The sequence below is a fragment of the Colletes latitarsis genome, unplaced genomic scaffold, assembly GCF_051014445.1.
Source record: "Colletes latitarsis isolate SP2378_abdomen unplaced genomic scaffold, iyColLati1 scaffold0023, whole genome shotgun sequence".
In the NCBI taxonomy this organism is placed as follows: domain Eukaryota; kingdom Metazoa; phylum Arthropoda; class Insecta; order Hymenoptera; family Colletidae; genus Colletes; species Colletes latitarsis.
This window is the reverse complement of record NW_027488373.1, coordinates 7,405,018-7,415,704: the sequence shown is the minus strand read 5'-3', so window position 1 is coordinate 7,415,704 and position 10,687 is coordinate 7,405,018.

Here is a 10,687-nt window from a genome sequence, read left to right as displayed (position 1 = left end):
CTGGGATAGGTCTGGGATTTGCCCTCATCAGGCTCATAATTTCGCGTTTTTCACATACTTGTTGAACGGATCCTGGGTTTTTTCTGGTTTGGGTCACGTAGTAATGTGGGACCACACTGAAACAGTCAATTAAACCTGGTTTCGACCAATATTTTAGAGAATAATTCATGTTAGGTCTAGGTTAGGTCTGGGATTTGCTCTCATCAGGCTCATACTTTCGCACACTTCACATACTTGTTGAACGGATCCTGGGTTTTTTCTGGTTTGGATCACGTAGTAATGTGGGTCCACACTGAAACAATCAATTAAACCTGGTCTTGATAAATATTTTAGAGGATAACGCATGTTAGGTCTGGGATAGGTCTGGGATTTGCCCTCATCAGACTCATACTTTCGCACACTTCACATACTCGTTGAACAGATCCTGCGTTATTTTCTGGTTTGGATCACATAGTAATGTGGTACCGCACTGAAACAGACGATTAAACCTGGTTTCGATCAATATCTTAGAGGATAACGAAAGTTAAGTCTGGGATTGGTCTGGGATTTGACCTCAACAGGCTCATACTTTCGCGTTTTTCACATACTTGTTGAACAGATCCTGGGTTTTTTCTGGTTTGGATCCCGTAGTAGTGTGGTACCACACTGAAACAGTCCATGAAACCTGGTTTCGCTCAATATTTTAGAGGATAACGCATGTTAGGTCAAGGTTAGGTCTAAGATTTGCCCTCATCAGGCTCACAGTTTCGAGTTTTTCACATACCTGTTGAACAGATCCTGGGTTTTTTCTGGTTTGGATCACGAAGTAGCGTGGTACCACACTGAAAGAGTCCATTAAACCTGGTTTCGCTCAATATTTTAGAGAATAACGCATGTTAGGTCTAGGTTAGGTCTGGGATTTGCTCTCATTAGGCTCATTCTTTCGCATATTTCTCATACTTGATGGCTAGATCATGGGCTTTTTCTGGATTGCATCACGTAGTAATGTAGTACCACACTGACACAGTCAATGAAACCTGATTTCCATCAATATTTTAGACAACGCAAGTTAGGTCTATGTAAGGCCTGAGATTTTCACTGATCAGACTCATACTTTCGCCTTCTTCACATACTTGTTGAACGGATCCTGGGTTTTTTCTGGTTTGGAACACGTAGTAATGTGGTACCACACAGAAACATTCAATTAAACCTGGTCTTGATAGATATTTTAGAGAATAACGCATGTTAGGTCTGGGTTAGTTCTAGGATTTGCCCTCATCAGGATCATACTTTCGCATATTTCTCATACTTCATGGCTAGATCCTGGGCTGTTTCTGCATTGTATCACGTAGTAATGTGGTACCACGCTGAAACAGTCAATTAAACCTGGTTTCGATCAATATTTTAGAAAATAACGCAAGTTAGGTCTGGGATAGGTCTAGGATTTGCCCTCATCAGGCTCTTACTATCGCATATTTCTCATACTTCATGGCTAGATCCTGGGCTATTTCTGGATTGGATCACGTAGTAAAGTGGTACCACACTGAAACATTCAATGAAACCTGTTCTGGATAAATATTTTAGAGGATAACGCATCTTAGGTCTGGGTTAGGTCTAAGATTTGCCCTCATCAGGCTCACAGTTTCGCGTTTTTCACATACTTGTTAAACAGAACCTGGGTTTTTTCTGGTTTGGATCACGTAGTAATGTGGTACCACACTAAAACATTCAATTAAACCTGGTCTTGATAAATATTTTGGAGGATAACGCATGTTAGGTTTGGGTTAGGTCTAGGATTTGTCCTCATCAGGCTCATACATTCGCATATTTCTCATACTTCATGGCTAGATCTTGGGCTGTTTCTGGATTGAATCACGTAGTAATGTGGGACCTCACTGAAACAGTCAATTAAACCTGGTTTCGATCAATACTTTAGAGGATAACGCAAGTTAGGTCTGGCATAGTTCTGGGATGCGCCCTCATCAGGCTCATACTTTCGCATTCTTCTCATACTTGTTGAACTGATCCTGGGTTTTTTCTGGTTTGGATCACGTAGTAATGTGGTACCACACTGAAACAGACGATTGAACCTGGTTTCGATCAATATTTTAGAGGATAACGCAAGTTAGGTCTGGGATAGGTCTGGGATTTGCCCTCATCAGGCTCATAATTTCGCGTTTTTCACATACTTGTTGAACGGATCCTGGGTTTTTTCTGGTTTGGGTCACGTAGTAATGTGGGACCACACTGAAACAGTCAATTAAACCTGGTTTCGACCAATATTTTAGAGAATAATTCATGTTAGGTCTAGGTTAGGTCTGGGATTTGCTCTCATCAGGCTCATACTTTCGCACACTTCACATACTTGTTGAACGGATCCTGGGTTTTTTCTGGTTTGGATCACGTAGTAATGTGGGTCCACACTGAAACAATCAATTAAACCTGGTCTTGATAAATATTTTAGAGGATAACGCATGTTAGGTCTGGGATAGGTCTGGGATTTGCCCTCATCAGACTCATACTTTCGCACACTTCACATACTCGTTGAACAGATCCTGCGTTATTTTCTGGTTTGGATCACATAGTAATGTGGTACCGCACTGAAACAGACGATTAAACCTGGTTTCGATCAATATCTTAGAGGATAACGAAAGTTAAGTCTGGGATTGGTCTGGGATTTGACCTCAACAGGCTCATACTTTCGCGTTTTTCACATACTTGTTGAACAGATCCTGGGTTTTTTCTGGTTTGGATCCCGTAGTAGTGTGGTACCACACTGAAACAGTCCATCAAACCTGGTTTCGCTCAATATTTTAGAGGATAACGCATGTTAGGTCAAGGTTAGGTCTAAGATTTGCCCTCATCAGGCTCACAGTTTCGAGTTTTTCACATACCTGTTGAACAGATCCTGGGTTTTTTCTGGTTTGGATCACGAAGTAGCGTGGTACCACACTGAAAGAGTCCATTAAACCTGGTTTCGCTCAATATTTTAGAGAATAACGCATGTTAGGTCTAGGTTAGGTCTGGGATTTGCTCTCATTAGGCTCATTCTTTCGCATATTTCTCATACTTGATGGCTAGATCATGGGCTTTTTCTGGATTGCATCACGTAGTAATGTAGTACCACACTGACACAGTCAATGAAACCTGATTTCCATCAATATTTTAGACAACGCAAGTTAGGTCTATGTAAGGCCTGAGATTTTCACTGATCAGACTCATACTTTCGCCTTCTTCACATACTTGTTGAACGGATCCTGGGTTTTTTCTGGTTTGGAACACGTAGTAATGTGGTACCACACAGAAACATTCAATTAAACCTGGTCTTGATAGATATTTTAGAGAATAACGCATGTTAGGTCTGGGTTAGTTCTAGGATTTGCCCTCATCAGGATCATACTTTCGCATATTTCTCATACTTCATGGCTAGATCCTGGGCTGTTTCTGCATTGTATCACGTAGTAATGTGGTACCACGCTGAAACAGTCAATTAAACCTGGTTTCGATCAATATTTTAGAAAATAACGCAAGTTAGGTCTGGGATAGGTCTAGGATTTGCCCTCATCAGGCTCTTACTATCGCATATTTCTCATACTTCATGGCTAGATCCTGGGCTATTTCTGGATTGGATCACGTAGTAAAGTGGTACCACACTGAAACATTCAATGAAACCTGTTCTGGATAAATATTTTAGAGGATAACGCATCTTAGGTCTGGGTTAGGTCTAAGATTTGCCCTCATCAGGCTCACAGTTTCGCGTTTTTCACATACTTGTTAAACAGAACCTGGGTTTTTTCTGGTTTGGATCACGTAGTAATGTGGTACCACACTAAAACATTCAATTAAACCTGGTCTTGATAAATATTTTGGAGGATAACGCATGTTAGGTTTGGGTTAGGTCTAGGATTTGTCCTCATCAGGCTCATACATTCGCATATTTCTCATACTTCATGGCTAGATCTTGGGCTGTTTCTGGATTGAATCACGTAGTAATGTGGGACCTCACTGAAACAGTCAATTAAACCTGGTTTCGATCAATACTTTAGAGGATAACGCAAGTTAGGTCTGGCATAGTTCTGGGATGCGCCCTCATCAGGCTCATACTTTCGCATTCTTCTCATACTTGTTGAACTGATCCTGGGTTTTTTCTGGTTTGGATCACGTAGTAATGTGGTACCACACTGAAACAGACGATTGAACCTGGTTTCGATCAATATCTTAGAGGATAACGAAAGTTAAGTCTGGGATTGGTCTGGGATTTGACCTCATCAGGCTCATACTTTCGCGTTTTTCACATACTTGTTGAACAGATCCTGGGTTTTTTCTGGTTTGGATCCCGTAGTAGTGTGGTACCACACTGAAACAGTCCATCAAACCTGGTTTCGCTGAATATTTTAGAGGATAACGCATGTTAGGTCAAGGTTAGGTCTAAGATTTGCCCTCATCAGGCTCACAGTTTCGAGTTTTTCACATACTTGTTGAACAGATCCTGGGTTTTTTCTGGTTTGGATCACGGAGTAGTGTGGTACCACACTGAAACAGTCCATTAAACCTGGTTTCGCTCAATATTTTAGAGAATAACGCATGTTAGGTCTAGGTTAGGTCTGGGATTTGCTCTCATTAGGCTCATTCTTTCGCATTTTTCTCATACTTGATGGCTAGATCATGGGCTTTTTCTGGATTGCATCACGTAGTAATGTAGTACCACACTGACACAGTCAATGAAACCTGATTTCCATCAATATTTTAGAGGACAACGCAAGTTAGGTCTAGGTAAGGCCTGAGATTTTCACTGATCAGACTCATACTTTCGCCTTCTTCACATACTTGTTGAACGGATCCTGGGTTTTTTCTGGTTTGGAACACGTAGTAATGTGGTACCACACTGAAACATTCAATTAAACCTGGTCTTGATAAATATTTTAGAGAATAACGCATGTTAGGTCTGGGTTAGTTCTAGGATTTGCCCTCATCAGGATCATACTTTCGCATATTTCTCATACTTCATGGCTAGATCCTGGGCTGTTTCTGCATTGTATCACGTAGTAATGTGGTACCACGCTGAAACAGTCAATTAAACCTGGTTTCGATCAATATTTTAGAAAATAACGCAAGTTAGGTCTGGGATAGGTCTAGGATTTGCCCTCATCAGGCTCTTACTATCGCATATTTCTCATACTTCATGGCTAGATCCTGGGCTATTTCTGGATTGGATCACGTAGTAAAGTGGTACCACACTGAAACATTCAATGAAACCTGTTCTGGATAAATATTTTAGAGGATAACGCATCTTAGGTCTGGGTTAGGTCTAAGATTTGCCCTCATCAGGCTCACAGTTTCGCGTTTTTCACATACTTGTTAAACAGATCCTGGGTTTTTTCTGGTTTGGATCACGTAGTAATGTGGTACCACACTAAAACATTCAATTAAACCTGGTTTCGACCAATATTTTAGAGAATAATTCATGTTAGGTCTAGGTTAGGTCTGGGATTTGCTCTCATCAGGCTCATACTTTCGCACACTTCACATACTTGTTGAACGGATCCTGGGTTTTTTCTGGTTTGGATCACGTAGTAATGTGGGTCCACACTGAAACAATCAATTAAACCTGGTCTTGATAAATATTTTAGAGGATAACGCATGTTAGGTCTGGGATAGGTCTGGGATTTGCCCTCATCAGACTCATACTTTCGCACACTTCACATACTCGTTGAACAGATCCTGCGTTATTTTCTGGTTTTGATCACATAGTAATGAGGTACCGCACTGAAACAGACGATTAAACCTGGTTTCGATCAATATCTTAGAGGATAACGAAAGTTAAGTCTGGGATTGGTCTGGGATTTGACCTCAACAGGCTCATACTTTCGCGTTTTTCACATACTTGTTGAACAGATCCTGGGTTTTTTCTGGTTTGGATCCCGTAGTAGTGTGGTACCACACTGAAGCAGTCCATCAAACCTGGTTTCGCTCAATATTTTAGAGGATAACGCATGTTAGGTCAAGGTTAGGTCTAAGATTTGCCCTCATCAGGCTCACAGTTTCGAGTTTTTCACATACCTGTTGAACAGATCCTGGGTTTTTTCTGGTTTGGATCACGAAGTAGCGTGGTACCACACTGAAAGAGTCCATTAATCCTGGTTTCGCTCAATATTTTAGAGAATAACGCATGTTAGGTCTAGGTTAGGTCTGGGATTTGCTCTCATTAGGCTCATTCTTTCGCATATTTCTCATACTTGATGGCTAGATCATGGGCTTTTTCTGGATTGCATCACGTAGTAATGTAGTACCACACTGACACAGTCAATGAAACCTGATTTCCATCAATATTTTAGACAACGCAAGTTAGGTCTAGGTAAGGCCTGAGATTTTCACTGATCAGACTCATACTTTCGCCTTCTTCACATACTTGTTGAACGGATCCTGGGTTTTTTCTGGTTTGGAACACGTAGTAATGTGGTACCACACTGAAACATTCAATTAAACCTGGTCTTGATAGATATTTTAGAGAATAACGCATGTTAGGTCTGGGTTAGTTCTAGGATTTGCCCTCATCAGGATCATACTTTCGCATATTTCTCATACTTCATGGCTAGATCCTGGGCTGATTCTGCATTGTATCACGTAGTAATGTGGTACCACGCTGAAACATTCAATTAAACCTGGTTTCGATCAATATTTTAGAAAATAACGCAAGTTAGGTCTGGGATAGGTCTAGGATTTGCCCTCATCAGGCTCTTACTATCGCATATTTCTCATACTTCATGGCTAGATCCTGGGCTTTTTCTGGATTGCATCACGTAGTAAAGTGGTACCACACTGAAACATTCAATGAAACCTGGTCTGGATAAAAATTTTAGAGGATAACGCATGTTAGGTCAAGGTTAGGTCTAAGATTTGCCCTCATCAGGCTCACAGTTTCGCGTTTTTCACATACTTGTCGAACAGATCCTGGGTTTTTTCTGGTTTGGATCACGTAGTAATGTGGTACCACACTGAAACATTCAATTAAACCTGGTCTTGATAAATATTTTAGAGGATAACGCATGTTAGGTCAGGGATAGGTCTGGGATTAGCCCTCATCAGACTCATACTTTCGCACACTTCGCATACTCGTCGACGAGATCCTGGTTTTTTTTTCTAGTTTGGATCACGTAGTAATGTGGTACCACACTGAAACAGGTCGATTAAACCTGGTTTCGATCAATATTTTTGAGGATAACGCATGTTAGGTCTGGGATAGGTCTGGGATTAGCCCTCATCAGACTCATACTTTCGCTTTCTTCACATACTTGTTGAACGGATCCTGGGCTTTTTCTGGATTGCATCACGTAGTAATGTAGTACCACACTGCAACAGTCAATGAAACCTGGTTTCCATCAATATTTTAGAGGACAACGCAAGTTAGGTCTAGGTAAGGCCTGAGATTTTCACTGATCAGACTCATACATTCGCATTCTTCACATACTTGTTGAACGGATCCTGGGTTTCTTCTGGTTTGGATCACGTAGTAATGTGGTACCACACTGAACATTGAATTAAACCTGGTCTTGATAAATATTTTACAGGATAACGCATGTTAGGTCTGGGTTACGTCTAGGATTTGCCCTCATCAGGCTCATACTTTCGCATATTTCTCATACTTCATGGCTAGATCCTGGGCTGTTTCTGCATTGTATCACGTAGTAATGTGGTACCATGCTGAAACAGTCAATTAAACCTGGTTTCGATCAATATTTTAGAAAATAACGCAAGTTAGGTCTGGGATAGGTCTAGGATTTGCCCTCATCAGGCTCTTACTATCGCATATTTCTCATACTTCATGGCTAGATCCTGGGCTATTTCTGGATTGGATCACGTAGTAAAGTGGTACCACACCGAAACATTCAATGAAACCTGTTCTGGATAAATATTTTAGAGGATAACGCATCTTAGGTCTGGGTTAGGTCTAAGATTTGCCCTCATCAGGCTCACAGTTTCGAGTTTTTCACATACCTGTTGAACAGATCCTGGGTTTTTTCTGGTTTGGATCACGTAGTAATGTGGTACCACACTAAAACAGTCAATTAAACCTGGTTTCGATCAATATTTTAGTGGATCACGCAAGCTAGGTCTGGGATAGGTCTGGGATTAGCCCTCATCAGACTCATACTTTCGCACACTTCACATACTCGTTGACAAGATCCTGGGTTTTTTTCTGGTTTGGATCACGTAGTAATGTGGTTCCACACTGAAACAGTCGATTAAACTTGGTTTCGATCAATATTTTAGAGGATAACGCAAGTTAGGTCTGGGATAGGTCTGGGATTTGCCCTCATCAGGCTCATACTTTCGCGTTTTTCACATACTTGTTGAACGGATCCTGGGTTTTTTCTGGTTTGGGTCACGTAGTAATGTGGGACCACACTGAAACAGTCAATTAAACCTGGTTTCGACCAATATTTTAGAGAATAATTCATGTTAGGTCTAGGTTAGGTCTGGGATTTGCTCTCATCAGGCTCATACTTTCGCACACTTCACATACTTGTTGAACGGATCCTGGGTTTTTTCTGGTTTGGATCACGTAGTAATGTGGGTCCACACTGAAACAATCAATTAAACCTGGTCTTGATAAATATTTTAGAGGATAACGCATGTTAGGTCCTGGTTAGGTCCGGGATTTGCTCTCATCAGGATCATTCTTTCGCATATTTCACATACTTGATGGCTAGATACTGGGTTTTTCCAGGTTTGGATCACGCAGTATTGTGGTACCACACTGAAACAGTCCACTCAACCTGGTTTCGATCAATATTTTAGAGGATAACGCATGTTATGTCTAGGTTAGGCCTGGGATTAGCCCTCATCAGATTCATACTTTCGCATACTTCACATACTTGTTGAACGGATCCTGGGATTTTTTCTGGTTTGGATCACGTAGTAATGTGGTACCACACTGAAACAGTCGATTAAACATGGTTTCGATCTATATTTTTGAGGATAACGCATGTTAGGTCTAGGTTAGGCCTGGGATTTTCACTCATCAGACTCATACTTTCGCATTCTTCACATACTTGTTGAACGGATCCAGTGTTTTTACTGGTTTGGATCACGTAGTAATGTGGTACCACACTGACACATTCAATTAAACCTGGTCTTGATAAATATTTTAGAGGATAACGCAAGTTAGGTAAGGGTAAGGTCTAGGATTTGCCCTCATCAGGCTCATACCTTCGCATATTTCTCATGCTTCATGGCTAGATCCTGGGCTATTTCTGGATTGCATCACGTAGTAATGTAGTACCACACTGAAACAGTCAATTAAACCTGGTTTCCATCAATATTTTAGAGGATAACGCATGTTATGTCTAGGTTAGGCCTGGGATTTGCCCTCATCAGGCTCATACTTTCGCATATTTCTAATACTTCATGGCTAGATCCTGGGCTCTTTCTGGATTGGATCACGCATTATTGTTGTACCACACTGAAACAGTCCATTAAACCTGGTTTCGATCAATATTTTTGACGATAACACATGTTAGGTCTAGGTTAGGTCTGGGATTTGCTCTCATCAGGCTCATTCTTTCGCATATTTCTCATACTTGATGGCTAGATCCTGAGCTTTTTCTGGATTGGATCAGGTAGTAATGTAGAACCACACTGAAACAGTCAATTAACTCTGGTTTCGATCAATATTTTAGAGGATAACGCATGTTAGGTCTGGGATAGGTCTGGGATTTGCCCTCATCAGGGTCATACTTTCGCATTTTTCACATACTTGTTGAACAGATCCTGGGTTTTTTCTGATTCGGATCACGTAGTAATGTGGTACCACACTGAAACAGTCCATTAAACTTGGTTTCGATCAATATCATTGAGGATAACGCATGTTAGGCCTGGGTTAGGTCTAGGAATTGCCCCCATCAGGCTCATACTTTCATATATTTCTCATACTTCATGGCTAGATCCTGGGCTATTTCTGGATTGCATCACGTAGTAATGTAGTACCGCACTGAAACAGTCAATTAAACCTGGTTTCGATGAATATTTTAGAGGATAACGCATGTTAGGTCTTGGTTAGGCCTGCGATTTGCCCTCATCAGGGTCATACCATCGCAGTTTTAACATACATGTTGACTCGATCGAGGGATTTTTCTGCTTTGGATCACGTAGTAATGTGGTACCACACTGAAGCAGTCAATTAAACCTGGTTTCGATCAATATTTTAGAGGATAACGCAAGTTAGGTCTGGGATAGTTCTGGGATTCGCCCTCATCAGGCTCATACTTTCGCGTTTTTCACATACTTGTTGAACTGATCCTGGGTATTTTCTGGTTTGGATCACGTAGTAATGTGGTACCACACTGAAACAGTCCACTAAACCTGGTTACGATCAATATTTTAGAGGATAACTCATGCTAGGTCTAGGTTAGGCCAGGGATTTGCCCCCACCAGACCCATACTTTCGCATATTTCTCATACTTCATGGCTAGATCCTGGGCTATTAATGGATTAAATCACGTAGTAATGTGGCACCACACTGAAACAGTCAATTAAACCTGGTTTCGATCAATATTTTAGCGGATAACGCAAGTTATGTCTAGGATAGGGCTGGGATATGCCCTCATCAGGCTCATACTTTCGCGTTTTTCACATACTTGTTGAACAGATCCTGGGTTTTTTCTGATTCGGATCACGTAGTAATGTGGTACCACACTGAAACAGCTCA